The sequence below is a fragment of the Larimichthys crocea genome, unplaced genomic scaffold (genome assembly GCF_000972845.2).
Source record: "Larimichthys crocea isolate SSNF unplaced genomic scaffold, L_crocea_2.0 scaffold33, whole genome shotgun sequence".
Lineage (NCBI taxonomy): Eukaryota > Metazoa > Chordata > Actinopteri > Sciaenidae > Larimichthys > Larimichthys crocea.
In genome coordinates this window covers 772,501-784,133 of record NW_020854355.1, presented here as the reverse complement: position 1 = coordinate 784,133, position 11,633 = coordinate 772,501, and the positions used below count along the sequence as shown (strand labels likewise).

The 11,633-nt window shown below is 48.0% G+C and overlaps 1 protein-coding gene across 2 annotated transcripts in view; it reads right to left on the bottom strand.

Moving 5' to 3' along the window:
- doc2a (double C2-like domains, alpha) overlaps window positions 1-5,668 on the bottom strand; it is a 38,392-nt gene extending 32,724 nt beyond the window's left edge. The window contains exon 1 of one of the 2 annotated variants that reach the window (XM_027276232.1): window positions 5,321-5,668. The gene's annotated coding sequence lies outside the window, so the exon portion shown is untranslated. Of the gene's footprint in view, window positions 1-388; window positions 406-5,320 lie in introns of those variants that run through there. The other variant, XM_027276233.1, reaches the window with a different exon arrangement.
- Window positions 5,669-11,633: the final 5,965 nt, after the last annotated feature.

Here is an 11,633-nt window from a genome sequence, read left to right as displayed (position 1 = left end):
TGTTTTAATGAGCTGGTACCACAAACTAACCAAACATCATTATGAATCTGTTCATGTCTGTCAGTCATCTGTGTTACACTTCTTCATTTGGCACAAAACACTTTATGAATTTACGTTTGATTTCAAACATGAAATATGAACGCGAGGCTGAGCAACATTTTCTCTGAAATGTTTCGAGTATGAAATGAATAAAACTATCAAAGTGCATATAAAAAAAGCATCCAAACAGAGACAAATATGAAACAGGACGAGAGGAAGAAGAGAGAGAGGGAGGAGGAGAAAGAGGAGAAGGAGGAGGAGGAGAGAAGAAGAGAGGAGGAGAAAGAAAAACTGGAATAAAGGAGAAAAGCTTTTCATGGCAAGCAGACGCAAATAAAACATGTCTTACCTCTGATTGAGCGTGCAGCAGATTCAAAACAACGTGGAGGTTGTGACGAGCGGGTCCGCACGAACAGGTGGAGAGAGGCGGCGAGGCCGAGCGGGGAGGAAGGAGGGAGGAGGGGAGAGAGTAGAGAGAGGAGAGAGGAAGAGAGAGAGAGGATATTGGGATTTAACCCTTTCTCCTCCTCGGCTGCTTCGTCCTCTCTGGTGTAATTTCTTTCCTCAGAGCTTCACATCATTCTGAAGCGTCCGCAGTGATGAAGCTTAATAACTCACACTTCACCAGCCTATCAGTAGTTATGTATATACATCCTCTCTTATTTTCTACTCTCTCTCTCTCTCTCTCTTGTCTCTCTCTCTCTCTCTTCTTTCTCTCTCTTCTCTCTTCTCTCTGTCTCTCTCTCTCTCTTCTCTCTCTCTCTGTCTCTCTGTCTGTCTCTCTTCTCCCTCTCTCTCTCTCTCTTGCAGGATGGGGGATGTAAATAACGTGTCCGCAGAGCAGCGACATCTTCTTTCTTGTTCTTTTCTTTCTTCTCTTTCGTTCGTTCTTCTTTCTCTTGTCTGTATAATTGGGGTGTTAATGTGCCATGCTTTGGTACATGTGTGCATGCAAAAACACACACAGGCAATCACACCATGCAAAGCTGCACGTTTTTTTTTTTACTTCCCTCCCCTCCAGGAAAGGGTGCTAGATGATCTCCCTCTCCCCACCTCCCCTTCTCTATCCCCCCTTTTATTCATCCCTCCTTCCTCCACCTTTTGTTCTCCCTTCTCCTCCTCCTCCTCCCGTGGTCAGGACCAGATAGGTGTCCCCGGGGTGAAGAAGAAAGAACTCCCTCGTTAAAAAAAAAAATCTCCCCCCAACATCCTCCTCCCTCCCTCCTCATCTCCTCTTGGTCTATTTTCCCACCCCACACCTTCTTCTTCTCCATCTATCCAATCCCATGCATGGGGGGGGGGGGGGCCAATAAACCGAGGGAACCCTTATTTGATTTGATTTTCCTCTCCACACCTCTGCTGGTCTCCATCTCTCTCGTTCATTTCTGTTCTCGTCTCCTTCTCCTGACCCGCTCATCCTGTCAGGCTCCAAACGGCAGCCGCACTGTTTACCAACAACGCGTTAATCAAGAAATCCGTTAAGGAAGAAGCAAAACTTCTGGGCCACCTTCTGGAAAAAACCATCCCACACTCCAACTCCATCATCCGCCTCCGCTATCCGTTCCAAGGTAGTTCATCAGCGCTCTCAGCTCATCCACCTCAAGTCCAAGCTCAATCAGTTCCAGCTAATAGCTCGTCCAGCTTCGTCAGCTTCTCCAGGCTTCAGTGGGTTATCGGCTTTCACGGCTTCCGGCTCTTTCCACCCCGCTCATTTTCCAGTTTTCAGCTTTCCTATCCGCTCATCCGGCTTCATCCGTCTTCAGTCCGACCTCCGTCAGTCTTTTCAGGCTTCGTCCGGCGTCCTGTTCAGTCCGCTTCAATCCGCTTCAGTCCGTCAATTGCTTCACATCCAGCTTCAATCCGGCTTCATCGGTCCAGGCTTCAGGTCTTCAGGTCCAGCTCCAGGTTCCAGTTTCCAGCTTCAATCCAGCTTCATCCAGCTTTCATCCAGTTCCGTCCAGCTTCGTCCACTTCACCATCCGGCTTCAGTCCGGGCTCAGTCCGGCTTCAATCCGGCTTCAGTTCCGAGCTTCAGTCCGGTTTCCCTCCGGAGTTCATGTCCGCTTCCGATCCGCTTCAAATCCAGTAGCACTTCATCGTTAGTCCAGCTCAGTTCCGGCTTCAGTCCGACTTCCGTCCAGAGCTTTCAATTTCCAGCTTCCATCCTGGCTTCAGATCCGCTTCATCCGGCCTTCAATTCCGGCTTCAGGTCCGCTTCCAGTCGGCTTTTCCAGCCAATCCCAGCTTCAAGTCCGCTTCAATCCGGTCCGCCGTCAGCGTAGTCCGCGCTTCAGCTTCATCGGGCTTCTCATTTCCCGTTCCAGCTTCAAATCGGCTTTCCAGGTCGGTTCAGTGCTTCAATCGCTTCAGTCTCATCCGGGCTTCAGTCGCTCTTCGCTCAGTCCGGCTTCAATCGAGCTCAGTTCACGGCTTCCGAGGCTTCAATCCAGCTTCCGTCTCAATCCAGCTTCATCCGCCATGCTTTCAATCTTCCCCAGCTTCAATCCGCTCATCGCTTCCAGTCCGCTCCAGTCCAGCTGTCAATTCCAAGCTTCAGTCCGGCTTCAATCCGGCTTCAGTCCCGCTTCAATCCGGCTTCAGTCCGTGCTTCATCCGGGCTCATCAGCTCTTCCGCCTTCAATCCGCTTCGCCGGCTTAATCAGTTCGTAGGCTTCAAATCCCAGCTTCAAATCCGGCTTCAATCCGGCTTCAGTCCGAGCTTCACGTCCGGCTTCTCCGTTCCGCTCTCCCAGCTAATCCAGCTTTCAATCCAGCTTCGTCCCAGCAGTCCAGTCAATGGTCAACCGGTTCGTCAGGTTCAAGTCGCTTCAGCCCTTTCACGCTCCATCCGCTTCAGTCCGTTCGTCAGCTCAGAGTCCAGCTTCAGTCGTCTCAGTCCGTCCGGTCAATCCGGCTCAGTCGCTTCAGTCCAGCTTCAATTCCAGCCTCATGTCCGGCTTCAACTTTCACATTTAGCCGATTCCCACCATGAATCTTAAAGCGGACTTTGTCTGACATCTGCAGGGCCAGTATTTTCTCCTGTACTTTGATAAACTGTGTTAACATGATTGCTGTGAGTTGCCACCACGCAAGCCGTTAATCTTACACCTGCGCGCCGCTGCGCAGCTAAGACACTGAGGAAAACCCGCCTTCCGCTCATCAAACAATTGATTTATTCTTTTTAAAAAAGCTGTTCTTTGAGGCTCCAGAGGCCCACTCCACAACCATGTGATGTATCTGCCTTTGCAGCTCTTCTCCATGCGATCCATCCATCTTCATTTCCCGCATGTTAGGAAGGACAGAAAACATAAACAGGGACTGATGGACACCTTTAAAAGTGTCTGTCCCATCTCAGGTGCTTCAGCAAGAAGAAGTGCGGTTATCTCAGAGGGGCGTTGACACTGATAAATTGGACAGTTACTACTTTAAAACAAACTAGATAACTGGACTTTAGAGAAAGTCGGAACCGCGAGGACGAAGCACCGCGAAACACGACGCCCCACAGGGACATATCCGGACGAAACCTGCGTGAGACCCGTTAGAGAAGACAAGTCGCAGCATCAAGAAGTTTCAACCAGAGTCACGACAGAAAAACTGCTGATCTGCATCTCATGTCATTCAAAATGATCTTGAAGGAATCAATCAAACAATCCAACAAAGAGAATTTGAGGGACATTACATAGACAATTTGTGCTTTTGATTTGTTTGCCCCCAGTTTCAGGTTCTAATCCACGGCTAAAAAAACTGAAGCTATAACATGAGCTACCAGCACGCTGCAGTTGGTGGGGCAGAGTAGGAGGGCCTGAACGCGAATGGAGCCTCTCACAGGCACAGCACAGTTGTAAAAACTTCTGCTGTGCGAGCGCATGAGGGGCACCGAGAGGAGCAAACAATGAAATCACCTGACCCAACCACTTCACATTACATTGGTGAAGGTGAGACATGGGGACCTTGTCCTGCCCAGGATGAATGAAGCAGAGAGTGAAACTCATGATTAAATACATCAAACTTTAATAGATAAGAGTGGAAAAACAGTGTTGATACGTGCATCTGATCTACTTCAGTCCACCTTAAGACACCAGACATGACGAGGGACGCTGCAGGGGACACTAAGTTTGTTTTTGTAGCATGATGAACCCACCGCTCTAATTTTATCCACTGCCACCAAGACCAGGAGTCATTCAAACAAAAGGCAGCATGTTTCATTGACCAGGCCACATAACACTGATTATTGAACATCTTTGGACAGATCAAAAAAATATTTCATCATCAGATTTCCGCATCGAATTTCTTCTCGAAGGTTGGTTGGGTGTGTATTTTGTGTGTTGTGTGTGTGTGTTGTGTGTGTGTGTTGTGTGGTGTTGTGTGGATATCTTTTCTGGGTTTCTTACATGTTGTGATAGATGATGTTGGCTCATCAAACATCTCTGAGAAACAGATGAGAACTGTTTGGAAACCAACATACATCGCATCAGACAACAGAAGGAAACAGGACGCCGGCGCTGCAGTCAGCTCCGTCATTCTGGGTTTCACAGGGATTTACTAAGCTCTGCCTAATACAGCAGGGACATAAAAAGGTGCCATGAACCAAAAGCTTCTCAAACAAACGAGCCAGTTCGAATGGCATCGCTGCAGGTGATCAGAGAGCGACAGCATGGTTAACAGGTGAGAGAGCGACCGCAGGTGGTTAACAGCGTTATGTCACACCGGACCTTTACAACGAGACACTTTGATTATTTTAAACTGTGAGTGAAAGTTTTCATTATACAGAATGTGTGAGTCCAGTGTTAATTAATAATATATTTATTAGTGAATTTGAACTAAACCATCTGTGGAATCAGTTTGCGTTTTAATGAGCTGGTACCACAAACTAACCAAACATTCATTATGAATCTGTATCATGTCTGATCATCATCGTGTTACATCTCTTTCATTTGGCACAAACTTTTCGTCCAAAGTGACTCAGATATGAATTTAGTTTGATTCAAACATGAAATATGAACGAGAGCTGAGCAACATTCTCCTCTGAAATGTTTCGAGTATGAAAATGAATAAAAACTATCAAAGTGCATAAAAAAGCAGCAAACAGAGACAAATATGAAACAGACGAGAGGAGAGAAGAAGAAGGAGGAGGAGAAGAGGAGAAGAAGAGGAGAAGGAGGAGGAGGAGAAGAAGAGGAGAAGGAGGAGGAGGAGAAGAAGAGGAGAAGGAGGAGAAGGAGAAACTGGATAAAGGAGAAAAGCTTTTCATGGCAGCAGCAGAAATAAAAACATGTCTTACCTCTGATTGAGCGTGCAGCAGATTCCAACACAAACAGGTGGAGGTCTGTGCACGAGGGTCCGCACGAACAGGTGGAGAGAGGCGGGCGAGCGAGGGAGGAAGGAGGGAGGAGGGGAGAGAGAGAGAGAGAGAGAGAGAGAGAGAGATATTGGGATTTTAACCCTTTCTCCTCCTCGGCTGCTTCGTCCTCTCTGTGTTTAATTTCTTTCCTCAGAGCTTCACATTCATCTGAAGCGTCAGCAGTGATGAAGCTTTAATCACACTTCACCAGTATTAGATTAACTCTGTCTCTCTCTCTCTGTCTCTCTCTCTCTCTCTCTCTGTCTCTCTCTCTCTCTCTGTCTCTCTCTCTCTTGCAGATGGGGGATGTAAATAACGTGTCCGCAGCAGCAGCATCTGTCTTTCTTTCTTTCTTTCTTTCGTTCTTTCTCCCTCTGTCTGTATAATTTGGGGTTAATGACGCCTAATGATACATGTGTGCATCCAACACACACACATGTGCAATCACACATGCAAAGCTGCAGTTTTTTTTTTTACTCCTCCCCTCCAGGAAAGGGTGTAGATGATCTGCCTCTCCACCCCTCCTTCTCTCTCCCCCCTTTTATTTCATCCCTCCTCCTCCACCTTTTGTTCTCCTTCTCCTCCTCCTCTCCCGTGGTCAGACAGATAGGTGTCCCCGGGGTGAAGAAGAAGAACTCCTCGTTAAAAAAAAAATCTCCCCCCAACATCCTCCTCCCTCCTCCTCATCCTCCTCTCTGCGTCTCATCCACCCACACACTCTCTTCTCCATCTATCCATCCATGCATGCCAAATAAACGAGGGAACCCTGATTTGATTTGATTTTCCCTCCACACCTCTGCTGTGTCTCCATCTCTGCTCGTCATTTCTGTCTCGTCTCCTTCTCCTGAACAGCTCATCCTGTCAGCTCCAAACGAGCAGCACTGTTTACCAACAACGCATTAATCAAGAAATCCGTTAAGGAAGAAGCAAACTTCATGAGCCCACTGCTGTGCAAACACCTCCACCACACTCACAACTCCAGCTTCAGTCCAGCTTCAATCCAGCTTCAGTTCGGCTTCAATCCAGCTTCAATCCAGCTTCAGTCCAGCTTCAGTCCAGCTTCAGTCCGGCTTCAGTCCGGCTTCAATCCAGCTTCAATCCAGCTTCAGTTCGGCTTCAATCCAGCTTCAATTCAGCTTCAGTCCGGCTTCAGTCCGGCTTCAATCCAGCTTCAATCCAGCTTCAGTCCAGCTTCAGTCCAGCTTCAATCCAGCTTCAATCCAGCTTCAGTTCGGCTTCAGTCCGACTTCAATCCAGCTTCAATCCAGCTTCAATCCAGCTTCCGTCCAGCTTCAGTCCGGCTTCAGTCCGGCTTCAGTCCGGCTTCAATCCAGCTTCAGTCCAGCTTCAGTCCAGCTTCAATCCAGCTTCAATCCAGCTTCAGTTCGGCTTCAGTCCGACTTCAATCCAGCTTCAATCCAGCTTCAATCCAGCTTCCGTCCAGCTTCAGTCCGGCTTCAGTCCGGCTTCAGTCCGGCTTCAATCCAGCTTCAGTCCAGCTTCAATCCAGCTTCAATCCAGCTTCAGTCCAGCTTCAGTCCGGCTTCAGTCCGGCTTCAGTCCAGCTTCAATCCAGCTTCAGTCCAGCTTCAATCCAGCTTCAGTCCAGCTTCAGTCCAGCTTCAATCCAGCTTCAATCCAGCTTCAGTCCAGCTTCAGTCCAGCTTCAGTCCAGCTTCAGTCCAGCTTCAATCCAGCTTCAGTCCAGCTTCAGTCCAGCTTCAGTCCAGCTTCAATCCAGCTTCAGTCCAGCTTCAGTCCAGCTTCAGTCCAGCTTCAGTCCAGCTTCAGTCCAGCTTCAGTCCAGCTTCAGTCCGGCTTCAGTCCGGCTTCAATCCGGCTTCAATCCGGCTTCAGTCCGGCTTCAGTCCAGCTTCAGTCCAGCTTCAATCCAGCTTCAATCCAGCTTCAGTCCAGCTTCAGTCCAGCTTCAGTCCAGCTTCAGTCCAGCTTCAGTCCAGCTTCAATCCAGCTTCAGTCCAGCTTCAATCCAGCTTCAGTCCAGCTTCAGTCCGGCTTCAGTCCGGCTTCAATCCGGCTTCAATCCGGCTTCAATCCAGCTTCAGTCCAGCTTCAGTCCAGCTTCAATCCAGCTTCAGTCCAGCTTCAATCCAGCTTCAGTCCAGCTTCAATCCAGCTTCAGTCCAGCTTCAATCCAGCTTCAGTCCAGCTTCAATCCAGCTTCAGTCCAGCTTCAATCCAGCTTCAGTCCAGCTTCAATCCAGCTTCAGTCCAGCTTCAATCCAGCTTCAGTCCAGCTTCAATCCAGCTTCAGTCCAGCTTCAATCCAGCTTCAGTCCAGCTTCAATCCAGCTTCAGTCCAGCTTCAATCCAGCTTCAGTCCAGCTTCAATCCAGCTTCAGTCCAGCTTCAATCCAGCTTCAGTCCAGCTTCAATCCAGCTTCAGTCCAGCTTCAATCCAGCTTCAGTCCAGCTTCAATCCAGCTTCAGTCCGGCTTCAGTCCAGCTTCAGTCCAGCTTCAATCCAGCTTCAGTCCAGCTTCAATCCAGCTTCAGTCCGGCTTCAGTCCGGTTTCAGTCCGGCTTCAATCCGGCTTCAATCCGCCTTCAGTCCGGCTTCAATCCGGCTTCAATCCGGCTTCAATCCGGCTTCAATCCAGCTTCCGTCCGGCTTCAGTCCGGCTTCAGTCCGCCTTCAGTCCAGCTTCAGTCCAGCTTTAATCCAGCTTCCGTCCAGCTTCAGTCCAGCTTCAGTCCAGCTTCCAGCTTCAGTCCAGCTTCAATCCAGCTTCAATCCAGCTTCAGTCTAGCTTCAATCCAGCTTCAGTCCAGCTTTAATCCAGCTTCAGTCCGAAAAAGTTCAACTTTCAACATTTAGCCATTCCACCATGATCTTAAAGGACGTTTGTCTGAACTCTGCAGCCAGTATTTCTCCTGTACTTTGATGAAACTGTAATTTAATGATGTAGTGAGCACTGTTCATCTCAACATGCAGCCGCTGTTAGCAGCTAAGACACTGAGGACCTCCGCCCTCCTGCTCCATCCACATTGATTTATCACTTTAACAGCTGTCTGAGGCTCCAGAGGCCACTTCCACAACCATGTGATGTATCTGCCTGCAGCTCTTCTCCATGCGATCATCCATCTTCATTTCACCGCATGTTTAGGAAAGACAGAAACAAACAGGACTGATGGAACCTTTAAAGGTCTGTCCATCTCAGGCGCTTCAGCAAGAAGAAGTGCAGTTATCTCAGAGGGAGCGTGACAATAGAAATATGACACAAAGTACTAACCTTTAAAACAAACTAGAATAACTGACTTTAGAAGAAGTCGTGACCGCGAGGACGAGCACCGCGAAAGACGCCCACAGACAATCCGGACGAACTCTGAGACAGTTAGAGAAGAAAGTCCGAGCATCAAGAGTTCAACAAGAGTCTACGACAGAAAAACTGCTGATCTGCATCATCAGTCATTCAAATGATCTGAAGGAATCAATCAAAAATCCAAAAGAATTGAGACATTACATAGAAATCTGTGCTTGTGATTTGTTGCCCCAGTTTCAGAGTCTAATCCCACGGCTAACAAACTGAGCTAACATGAGCTAACAGCAGCTGCAGTTGGTGGCAGAGTAGAGGGCCTGAAGCCTGAAGCCTCACAGCACAGCACAGTGTAAAACATGCTGCTGTGAGGCATGAGGCAGAGAGAGAGCACACAATGAAATCACCTGACAAACACTCCATACATGTGCTGAGGCTGAGCAGAAACTACCTGCACAAAGGAATGAATGAGCAGAGAGTGAATTCATGATTAGAATAAATCAAACTTTAAGATATAAGAGTGGAAACAGTTTGATCGTGTCATGTGATCTACTTCAGTCCACCTTAAGAACAGACATGACGAGGACGCTGCAGACACTAGTTTTGTTTTGTAGCATGATGACACCGCTCTAACTTTTTATCACTGACCAAGACCAGAGTCATTCAGCACAAAGCAGCATGTTTCATGAAGCAGGCCAATAACAATAACACTGATTATTGAACATCTCTGGACAGATCAAAAAATGTTTCATCATCAGATTCTGCATCGAATTTCTATCTCGGAAGTGTGTGTGTGTGTGTGTGTGTGTGTGTGTGTGTGAATATTCTGGTTTCTTAAATGTGAGATGGATGTTGGCTCATCAACACTCTGAGAAACAGATGAAACTGTTTGAAACCAACATCAGCATCAGAAACAAGGAAACAGAGCGAGCTGCTGCAGTCAGCTCCGTCATTCTGGGTTTCAAGTGGATTTAAGAAGCTCTGCATAATACATGCAGGAAAATAAAAAGGTGCCAACTGGAACCAAAAATGCTTCTTCAAACCAACGAGCAGCTTCGAATGGCATCGCTGCAGGTGAGAGAGCGACAGCAGCTGCAGGTGAGAGAGCGACAGCAGGTAACAGGTGAGAGAGCGACAGCAGCAACAGGTGAGAGAGCGACAGCAGCAACAGGTGAGTTCTGTTTGTCTCGTCACTGTCTGCAGATTTCTCTCTCTCAGACAGGAAGCTGCAGGTAGCAGCTTCTGTTTCCAGGACTCATTACACCTGGAGGATGCCAGGCGGCGGCGGCGGCGAGCCTCCATCACCTGATGGCGAGCCTCCATCACCTGATGGCGAGCCTCCATCACCTGATGGCGAGCCTCCATCACCTGATGGGGCTGTCTCCAACTGTGGCACTGAGAGTTGCTCCAAACCTCTCAGGCCTTGAAGGTCTGTAGATCCCCAAACTAATTCTGATCATGGTGTCAGGAAACCTTCCTGGAATGCAGAGATTCTTCAGTTGGGGATGGTTCTTTGGAGAACCTTTACAGAACCATTATTTGTCAGTATGCAGGCAGTGGACCGCAGCACTGCAGCTCCATGTGTGTGTGTGTTAATATCAGCAGCACTGCAGCTCCATGTGTGTGTGTGTTAATATCAGCAGCACTGAAGCTCCATGTGTGTGTGTGTTAATATCAGCAGCACTGCAGTTTGTTCTGATGCTTGAATCCGTTTGTGCATTCAGACGTTACAGAACATTAAAAGTTCTAAAGCAGCTCCATGAGGAGGAAACAGACTCAGCTCTTCACTTTTCTTTAATCGTACTCTTGCTCAGATATTTCTGTGCCCATGGTTGACATGTCACACCTACACGGACACATTCAGACCTTCATTACAGTGAAACCCAAACTCCAGCTTATTATAGTGCATCACATTTTCCCATGATGCTCGTGTCTTTTACAGATTGGGGTCTGATCAGATGATTGGCTGTCACGGCCTCGTTCTGCTGCCCTCTGACGGCCGAAAGCTTCATGAATCCTTCAGAGCATCACTTCATCTCACTGAAGCTAACGCTCACGAAGCTGTTAATTATTGATGATAATGAGTCAGATCATTTGAAAATGTTAACTGCCTCCTCCGTTCTTTGCTTCAGAGATGGTCCTGCCAGTGACTCGCTCATGGATTATGCAGATTGAGTGTTATTAACCCTAATGGCCCCTAAGAAATGAGACAATAACCATAAGGTCTAATTTCATTTGCATTCCAGCCTGTCACTGTCGTGGAGCTGGGAGCCAGGTCATTGTTTCTTATTTTAAAGTTAGTATGTTTATGTCCAGAACACCCTAAAACAAAACCGCTCCATACTTTGTACCCCCGTAAATCTCCACAACTAAAGTTCAGTTCGAGTTAGTGAAGTAAAGAAAATCCAAAATGTTTCTGTCACAGATGTATCGGAGTTGCCTGATCCATCAGGCTGAGGTGACGTGTCCGTGGCCCTGCACTGGTCTGTTCTGGTGCAGCTTGTCTGACATCCATTGACTCTGTCTGCTGAATCTACCTGTGCATGTCGGCTCCTTTGCAACCTGCAACTACCCATGAGACCCAAAACCCTTACAGCTCACAGAGAGACGGACAGGAGGTCCAGGACCTGCTGTTTCAAATCTGAATCTTCTGCATCAAGAAATAAGAAAGAAATGTGTTGATGAAGCAGAGGTGTAAAGACTCGGCAGGTTTAAACCCAGACCTATCCAAAAAGGGGTCAGGCTGAAGGGCAGAAGTCCGAGTCCATGCGAGGGCGTATTCCCAGCATTCATTCTGGCTGCTGATGAAATGGAAGACGTTTATGCTGAGTGCAGGTAGGCGGAGCTCAGGTGATGAGGAGGACTGTCTGAATCTGAATCTGTGATTTAGTTCACGTCTTTGAGGGCTTCAACCTCACGGGGTCCGCGAACTTCAGCCCTGTGTGACGTCTTTAGTTATTCATGATGTCCTCGGT